Source organism: Aethalodelphis obliquidens, unplaced genomic scaffold, assembly GCF_003676395.1.
Source record: "Aethalodelphis obliquidens isolate GAN/ISIS:26980383/991018 unplaced genomic scaffold, ASM367639v1 scaffold17, whole genome shotgun sequence".
NCBI classification, from domain to species: Eukaryota; Metazoa; Chordata; class Mammalia; order Artiodactyla; family Delphinidae; genus Aethalodelphis; species Aethalodelphis obliquidens.
The window spans coordinates 30564885-30574089 of record NW_020837961.1 but is presented as its reverse complement, the minus strand read 5'-3'; the positions used below and the strand labels follow the sequence as shown (position 1 = coordinate 30574089).

At 51.0% G+C, this 9205-nt stretch overlaps 1 long non-coding RNA gene across 7 annotated transcripts; it reads left to right on the top strand.

Annotated features, from left to right (window-relative positions):
* The first annotated feature begins 1815 nt into the window (after positions 1-1815).
* Positions 1816-8569, top strand: LOC113626086 (uncharacterized). 7 transcript variants are annotated; one of them, XR_003435031.1, is made up of 3 exons: positions 1816-2333; positions 4306-5925; positions 6665-8397. It is a non-coding gene; the product is annotated as an uncharacterized LOC113626086 (long non-coding RNA). The 7 variants fall into 7 exon arrangements; XR_003435029.1 differs by having other exon boundaries at positions 4306-6792; positions 7006-8397; XR_003435033.1 differs by having other exon boundaries at positions 4306-7078; positions 7808-8397.
* Positions 8570-9205: the final 636 nt, after the last annotated feature.

The following is a 9205-nucleotide window of genomic DNA, read 5'->3' as shown; positions in this document are numbered from 1 at the left end:
GTTACAGAGCAAGGATTTGGTGAAATCCGAATTCGATGTATGCAATTTTATGCAAATATATGCATAGGAAAAACTAGCAGTGTGTTACTCTAAAATGTTAATGTTTATTTTGGGATAATAGGAGTACAGGTGGCTTTTTGTTGTCTTTGTGCCACTTTCTCAAAAAACACTTTTTATGATGATTTCATATTTCTTCTGTAATCAGGGAAAAAAATCCAATGAATATCATATACAGAGAACCAAGGGCCTGCTCTGTGTCTGAGGCATGAGAAGGAAGGACTTCGGGGGGGGCGGTGCTGCAGTTGGGTCATCTGTGGCCAGACCCTCACCTCACTCAGGGCACCAGAGGTCACGGCTGAGGTGTCAGCCGAGATGACTTAGGTTCAAGTCTGAAATGACCTGGGCTCTCAAAGGATCTGTCAGCTCCCTGAGGAAGCCTTTCACACTTGAACTTGGCTTAACCCAGCCCCACTATTAATAGTGTTTCAGTGTCTGTGACTGGTCTGCACATTCTGGTCCCTGCGACAATGGCAGATGTGCCCAAACGGGAGACAGTTTTCTCATGGAAGTTTGTGGGTGTGTGTTGGGGGGCTTTATTGGGCTTGTGGAAGCGTCACATGAAGTTTTATGACCAAAACTTCGCCCTTCACCTCGCCCTCTCTCCCACAATGCCTTTTCCATCCCCTGGGACCCAGGAGCCCCACATAAAAGGTAATCGGAGAAGTTGTATCCCTAGGACCGCAATGTGGACCATCATGTACGATAAGACTATGATGGCGCTGATGAGCAAAGTCAGCCTAAGAGATGGACATTCCTTTTCTGCAGGATTTCTTAAAGTTCAGCCCTTCAACCACCTGACCCCAATTTCCTGGCTAGAACATGCACATTCCTGGGTCCACCCCAGACCTACCACAATCAGAATCTCTGGGAGTCAGGAGTAATTCTATGCGCCCTAGAATAGGAGAACTGCCTCCCCAAGGACTGGAAGCGGGGAAGAAAAATGCCCAACGGTCTGGACTAAGAAGTACAGAGGGACACATCCCCTGAACTGGGCGCCCCATCTTTGTGCACTCCAATCTAAAACAACGGCCATTCATTGAGTGCCTACTGGTGCTGTGTATCCATTACCTCAAATAATCTTCTCTACCACCCTTCCAGGGCACTTTTTATCTCGATGAGGAAACGGAGTAAGAGGGTTTACTGGAACTCACCTAGAAGTCCTTTTATTTGAACCTGACCCCTGTAAACTGTCCATTGTCTATCTTCTGTTTTCTCTTCTCCTTCTCAAACCTTGGTGCACATAAAGTGTTTCCTTTGAGATGAAATTCCAAAGACTCTCCCAGACCACTGGCCCCATGGTTGTCCTCTCTCCTGGTCCCTTCCCTAAAGGTTTATCCTCAGTGCTTCAGCAGGCGGGAGGTCCGGCTGCATAACTGCACCATGTGTAGAGTAGGGCCAGGTATGGATTCAGCAGGGGGTGGACTTGTCCTGGCTGAGCACTGGGTCCCAGCTCTCTTCACTGGCCTCTGCTGCAGGGAGTGCCCAGGCTGCCCTGTTTCCACCATGCGGCCCTCCTAGGCTCTCCCTCCGTCCCGCCACCATGACTAAGGCACCTGCGTGTACCGTGTACCTGAGATGGCTGCTTGCCACGCATTGACAGCCTAGCAAAGAGGCATTTCCTGGGCAACTTTGAAGCCAGGCTTAGTCATGTGGATAAATTCGGGCCCTGGGAGTGGAGGTGACTCATGCCACTCCAGGGCTCCTGCGGTATGGGTGTGGTGGTGAGCAATCTCGGACCACTTAGGCAAAGTCGCCACCCTAGGACGATGGAATAACAAAATGCAAGGAGCCTGGATCTCGGAGAACTTTGCAGAGAAGGGCTGCCGTGGCAGACTCTCAGGAGAGAAAACAGATGCTCTTGTTTAACTGTGATTTGCGGTCTCCTCGCTGCAGTGGTTCAGCTGACACCCAAACAAATGCACTGAACCCACTAAGGGTCTTTCCCAGGAATTTGGAATGGATACCCTGGGAATTAGCTGTCAGGGGGTCCAAAGGTCATGGCCACAGTCGGAGCCATGGCCAGCCTAAACAGAGACGCTGGATAAGCAGAGGAAGCCAGAGAGAGGAGCATGAAGAGAGGTGCAGTGAGAAAAGAGCAGAGAAGAAAGAAGGTAGGGAGGGGGCTGCTGCCCCTCTCAATGGCACCCCAGTCCCCGCACCCCAGTCCCAGGCACAGTTCCTGCAGAGCTCCGGATGTATCCTGCTGTTCGATGTCATAAAATTGTCCTGTGTCCTTTCACTACTATGACTGAGTTTCTCTTCTTTGCAACCAGGTGAGTTGTAATTAAAATACAGTGCCCTTTATTATTATATTACTGTATCTATTACTTTATATTACTATTATTATATTACTATAAATTATATTATTATAGTTCTTCAGATCTCAGATGCACATCTCCCCCCAGCAATTTAATATTTCTGAAAATGGTATGCACTTTAATCTCACTTTTTACCTAATTATTTATGTCTGGTACGGTAGATGTTTTATATTTTTCCCTCTCAAAGCAGGTGGTCCATCACGGCTTTGTCTGGTGACCACTCTCTTCTATTGGTACAGAAGCTGCCCAAGGTAGGGCTTTGTTTTGGGGCCAGCACAGTGCTGGGCACACAGATGCTCAGTAAATGTCCAGTGGAGCAAGGGACCCAGTTAGTCCTGGGTGTCGCTGAATCAAGAAATGATTACATAGGAGCCACGGGGGGAGCTGCCAGGACTCACTCCCGAGCCCCAGCTCATTCCCCTCCCCTTGCACTTCCTACTGCCATGTCGGTATTTTGGCCCAAGCTCTTTCCAAACCCTGAGCATGTTCTTTCTTCTCTCTTCCTTTATTTTAAAGTCTCACTCCAACATTTAAATCTCTGCTCTGCTTGCCCTCCTCTGGGGGCTTTCTTAGAGAAACCTACCCCTCAGTGCATTAACAATACTGCTGCTCTCACCCTGAGGTCACCCTATCACCACCACTGGCCAGGAAAGGCCGGTCCTTGTGTACTTCACCAGGTGGATCATCAGTCCCTTTGGGGGCAGGATCAGAACTGATCTTGGCATAGAGATGGCCAACAGGCACATGAAAAGATGCTCAACATCGCTAATTATTAGAGAAATGCAAATCAGAACTACAATGAGGTATCACCTCACGCTGGTCAGAATGGCCATCATTAAAAAGTCTACAGGGCTTCCCTGGTGGCGCAGTGGTTGAGACTCCGCCTGCTGATGCAGGGGACATGGGTTCGTGCCCCGGTCCGGGAAGATCCCGCATGCCACGGAGCGGCTGGGTCCGTGAGCCATGGCCGCTGAACCTGCGCGTCCGGAGCCTGTGCTCCGCAACGGGAGAGGCCACAACAGTGAGAGGCCCGCGTACTGCAAAAAAAAAAAAAAAAGAAGAAGAAGAAAAAGTCTACAAATAACAAATGCTGGAGAGGGTGTGGAGAAAAGGGACCGTCCTACACTGTTGGTGGGAATGTAAGTTGGTGCAGCCACTTTGGAGAACAGTATGGAGGTTCCTTAAAAAACTACAAATAGAACTACCATATGACCCAGCAATCCCACTCCTGGGCTTATATCTGGAGAAAACTCTAATTCGAAAAGATACATGCACACCAATGTTCATAGCAGCATTATTTACAATAGCCAAGACACGGAAATGACCTAAATGTCTATCGACAGATGAATGGATAAAGAAAATGTGGTACATATATACAATGGAATGTTACTCAGCCATAAAAAAGAACAAAATAATGCCATTTGCAGCAACATGGATGGACCTAGAGATTTTCATACTATCATACTACTAAAGACATGCTAAGTCCTTCTGACTTACTTTCTGAGGTAAATCAGAAAGAGAAAGACAAATACCGTATGACATCACTTATATGTGGACTCTAAAATACAACACAAATTAACTTTTATGAAACAGAAACAGATTCACAAACATAGAGAACAGACTTACGGTTGCCAAGGGGGGTGGGGTAGGAGAGGGATGGAGTGGGAGTTTGGGATTAGCAGATGCAAACTATTATATATAGAATGGATAAACAACAAGGTCCTACTCTACAGCACAGGGAACTATATTCAACACTCTGTGATAAACCATAATTGAAAAGGATATTATAAAAGAGAATGTATATATATGTATATATATATATATATATATATATCTGAATCACTTTGCTGTACAGCAGAAATTAACAAGACTTTGTAAATCAACTATATTTCAATTAAAATAAAAAGAACTTGTCTTGGCTGTCCAGCAGGGCACGCACGCCGGCTCCTCCCTTACCACCAGCCTGTCGCATCTGGCTCTAGGCACGGTGATGGTGTGATGCTGGCCCAGAGCGGCCTCTCCCTCCCAACACACTGCTCCAGGCTCTGGGAACCCAGCGGCGGACAAGACACGTCAACATTTATCCTCAAGGGCAGTTACCACTGATGAGGTGCCGCACGTGGGCGGGACTCTTCCGAGGCTCTTCTCTCCATCTGTGCGGGTCATGGTCTGCCGTGCTGGAGGCTGAGGGTTAGAATCGATAAGATCGGTCCCTGCTCTCCTGGAACTTGAAGAGTCAGAGTGAAGGATACAGGCAGAGATAGAGGCAAGTTCATGCTCTAAAGTGTTCTGCTGCAGGACCAGCTGGCTGGGAACCGCTCCCGGGCCTTTGTCTGAGGCGCTTCTCCTCTCTTGTCACGGCTGCGGGGCTGGGGGCAGTGACGAGCACCGGCCTGAGGGGGCTACTTCCTGGCCCTCACTCCAAGTCTGTGGTCTCAGGCCTGGAAGGCCCAGGTCACCAAACCATGCAGGTGAACTCTAGACTCCTGGTTCTCCAGTTTGGGGCTGGCGCTGGGTGACCTGAACGGTTTTCCTGCCATGGCAGAACAATGCAAAGTTCAGGAAGGCCCTGCTTGCATCGTCAGGGGAGCCCCATGGCCCACCCAGCCCATATAAAAGGGAGGCTCATGGGGGGCTGCCCCTGACCCTGGAATTAGTATCAACAGAGCCAGAGCAGGTGCCGGAGAGGAGGGAGCAGGGGCAGAGGCGGGCAGTGTCGCAGAGGCATCAAGATTTGACGCCTAGGGAGACCTTCAGGAATGCCTTCTGGGGTGGGTGAGGGGAGCCGGGATGCACGGTCAGGAACTCTCGCAGGTGGGAGGGAGACCGCAGAATCAGAAGGGGCTTTGACCATAGGAAACCCAGGGCCACCACGCTCACCCGAGGGTGCCACCCAGAGGCCTCACTCATTCCTGGCATGGGAGCCCTCCTGTAGCCGGGGCAGGACAGGGAGCTGCCCTTAGAGCTGGCCCGACAGGTTTACGGAATAATTACAGGGGCCCTGGTGTGGAGGTGTGGAGCCTGTTTGCATATGATTTGCATATGATTTGCACATGAATAGCCTGCGCTTTGGGTTCCCAGGCAGTTTTCAACTTAAATATTAATTGTTGCTGCCCTTAGGGTTTTCATTGGTTGGTTCTGTTTTCTCTGTTTCTTCTCACCCACTTGCTGTCAGTGACTCCGATCTGTGTGTGTGTGTATGTGTGTGTGTGTGTGTGTGTGTGAGAGAGAGAGAGAGAGAGCGGGGAAGCAGCCCAGGTGTGGAGGATCAGGTGTCTACTAGGTGCAGAAAGCAGTAGCCGCGCAAAGCAACAAACCAGCCAATGATGCTAAAGAAACTTCCGGATTCCTCCCGGGCCCAGCAGGACCTCCTCTCTGGTGGTGATGTGGGACGTGTGGCCCCCAGCCCCGGCTGCGGCGCAGTACCAGACTCAGCAATCGCCTGCCAGCCTGCCCGCCCCAGCCCTCGCCTGCCCCCCAGATCTGCCAGCTCCTGCCCGCTCTGTCACCAGAGGCCCATCCACACGCGGCACGGAGACAGGGAAAGGTGAGGCTGTGCAGAGCAGCATTTAGCTCACAGGCTCTGAGGCCGACTGTGCCGCATCTGGATCTTGGCTCTGTATCCTAAGTAACTTTGCAACTCTGGGCAACTGACTGACCACCCTCGCGCCCCAGGTTCCTCTTCTGTAAAACAGAGTGACCCAGAGTGCCTGCCTCATTGTGAGGTGGGGACGAGGCCTGCGTGTGGAGCCCCTGGCCCTGGGCCTCCCTGGTACACAGACTGTGCTCCCTGCCGCTGAGCTGCAGACATCCCACCCCAGGTGTGGGTCACCTGGTCCCAGCCTTGCCCAGTGCGGGACATCCCATGCCAGCACGGCATCATTTGGCTTTGGTGCCAACGTCCCCTGAGACGGAGGCTCACTCCTGTTCTCCTGAGGGCTGTTCCCAGCACACACACGATAACCCCGTTAAAGGACCCTTAGAAGGGAGCTCAGAGCTTTTCCAGGAGCTGGCCTCTGTGCCCGGCTCTCATCCGGAGAAAGGACTTCCTTGGGCGGCCCCTCGGCTCCCTGCAAGTCGACTCGAGTCTGGTGTCTGGGGTCCTGCAGCCCGCAGCTCCCCTTCTCTCTGAGAGCCCAGGAAAAATTGCAGGATGTGCTCCCTTCTTGCGCCTTCTCAACCCAAGCTGCTTAGACCGAGCACCTTGCTCTTGCCCCAGAACAAGGTGGGACACCAGAGTGTCTCTGAGCCACTGACACAGGCCTCTTGGAGCTTTTCTCCTCCAGCACCTGACTGGGTCCGTAGAGTCCTCCTGGGAAGCGTGACGAGCAGCCTGAGGTTGGCTGAGGATGGCGGCCACTGCTCAGTGCGCCAGGCAACATGCTGCGGGCTCTAAATACACGCGCTCGAAGGGGTAAGTGCTACTATTATTCCCATTTCACGGCTGTGGGAAGCGAGGCTTAGAAAAGCTAAGGAATGTGCCCCGAATGGCTCGGCTCTTACGCTGGGGAGCCTGGTGGTGATGCCGACAGGCTGGCTCCAGACACTGGCTGCTACCAGCTGCAGGACTACTTCTCTAAAGGCATTTTTCTCATAACTGGGTTTTCTTCTCTTTTTCTTCTGTAAGAGGTGACTGGCTCAAGAGATGAATCCTTCTAGAATCTGCCTGTCTCCGTATCTGTGTTGTAAGCACGATTTGGGTATGCAGCGAGCAATGGTCTTTATTTCTTTGGGCTTCACTTATAGATCTGAGGTCTTGAGTTGACCTTGGGGCGCCCTTATCTAGAGGGGTGGCTACACAACACCCCCCTCCCACCAGGCATCTCAGCACCTCTGAGCCAAGGGCACAACGATTCCCCTCTCATAAGCTCCAACCCAGATTTCTCCTCCTCCTTCCATGTTACCATCATAAAACCTGCTCACACCGGCTCCACCCCAGGCCCCCTTTCACCAGCCCCGATGCTGGGGTCCTGACCTCCCAGAAAAATGCAACTTCCGGAGAGCACTCTGGGCTCAGCAGTCTGTGAGCTTTTCCCCCCCAGGGGTGAAGAATCAAGGCCCCACTTAAGTCATAAAATCACCTCTGATGACCATGACCTTATTAGAACTGCATCCAAATGTGGTGTTCCCACTAAGCTCAGAAGAAAGGTCCAGAAATTTCTGCAAAACTTCAGCCATGCTTGGGGAGTGGGGGGACATCGTTAGGAAAACGGCGAACAAAGTTGTTATTTTCCTCATATCTCCAAGGAAACAGCTCGAGAGTAGGGCTCTTACCCAAAACGTCAGGAGCTTGTGACATGTGAGGAGGATGGGTTGATTCTGACTGTATTGTGAGGACCCAAGGAATGGCTGAATTTTTCTTTGAAAATCCAAGAGACAGCACCTGGGAAGAGGAGGCCACATATTCATAGTCTTATTTACCTGGACAGGGCATAGCTATTGGTCAGCAAGGCTGCTGATTGGGGAGGTTAGAAGTTCAAAAATCGCCCATTCGAGTGCCATCCGTATCCTGTCTGGAGAATTCCAGGAGCAGCCTGGGAACGATGGAGACCTGCTTCCAGCTCCCTCTCTGTCTTCAGCTTCCCCTCTCTGGTCCTCAGTCTCTGCAAAATAAAGAGGTAGGCCTATATCTTCAGTTTCCAAACTTTTAAAACAGCAGTGGCTTCTCTTTAAAAAAAAAAAATCTCTTGTGAAAGTCCAAAGTATATGACAGATCAAAGAGCAGCAGCTTTGGCTGAGTTTTCTGGGGATGGTTCCCTCAGGGCCCTGGGAAATCTGACAGGTCAGTCTGGGAACCTCTCCCTACCTGAGCTCTAGGTGCCCATCAGCTCCAGGGAAAACAAAGGAGACTCTCGTTCCTGGGGCTTGGACTTAGCCCAGGGAACTTGGCCTTGACCTTGGATGGGCGAAGCAGCTGGAGTGCACTGTGGAAAGAATTTTACGGCATGACATTTGGTGGTCTTTTCCCTTTCTTTCCTTTCACCTTTTCTCCCACTTTCCCAGTTCTTTTCCTTCTCCCTCGGGCACCTGGAGGCAGGGCTCAGCACCAGCTGTGGTTTGCATTGTGGAGCTTAAAAGCTGCTGCTAAATCTTTTTTTTTTTTTTGGTACGCGGGCCTCTCACTGCTGTGGCCTCACCCGCTGCAGAGCACAGGCTCCGGACGCGCAGGCTCAGCGGCCATGGCTCACGGGCCCAGCCGCTCCGCGACATGTGGGATCCTCCCAGACCGGGGCACGAACCCGTGTCCCCTGCATCGGCAGGCGGACTCTCAATCACTGAGCCACCAGGGAAGCCCGCTGCTAAATCTTAATCTGGAAAGATCTCCCAGTCCTACCGAGAAGATTTACCAGCGTTCTCCCAGGACCCCAGCCAGCGGTCCACACTACCTGGAGAACGGCTACCGTGGGGCCCATCGCAAATGAGTGGGGAGGGGTTGTCCAAACCAGACCATTATTTCTTGAATTTATCACTTTCTTTACCTGTGTCACTGTCGCCAGGAGAAATGTGTTTTAATGTCCTGGATCATTAAAACCCAATAATCGCTTTGAAATGGCTTAACTGCTTCCTGCATGGAGATAAAGTAAATAAAACTGTCGTCTCTGTGTCTGCTGTCACTGCGTGATGCGGCAACTCTTTTCCTTTTTTAATAACTGCATTCATTTTAGCTCAGGCCAATGCATTTATGCCATGCTGGTGGTGTATAAATTTGGTAATTAAATCCTGTTATCTTGACACAATGGGCAGAATAAGAAGCAGTTGTAATGCTTCAGAGAGGAAAAGACACTGTGGGAAGAGAGAGAAGGAGATTTGTTTTGTATTTTTTAAAA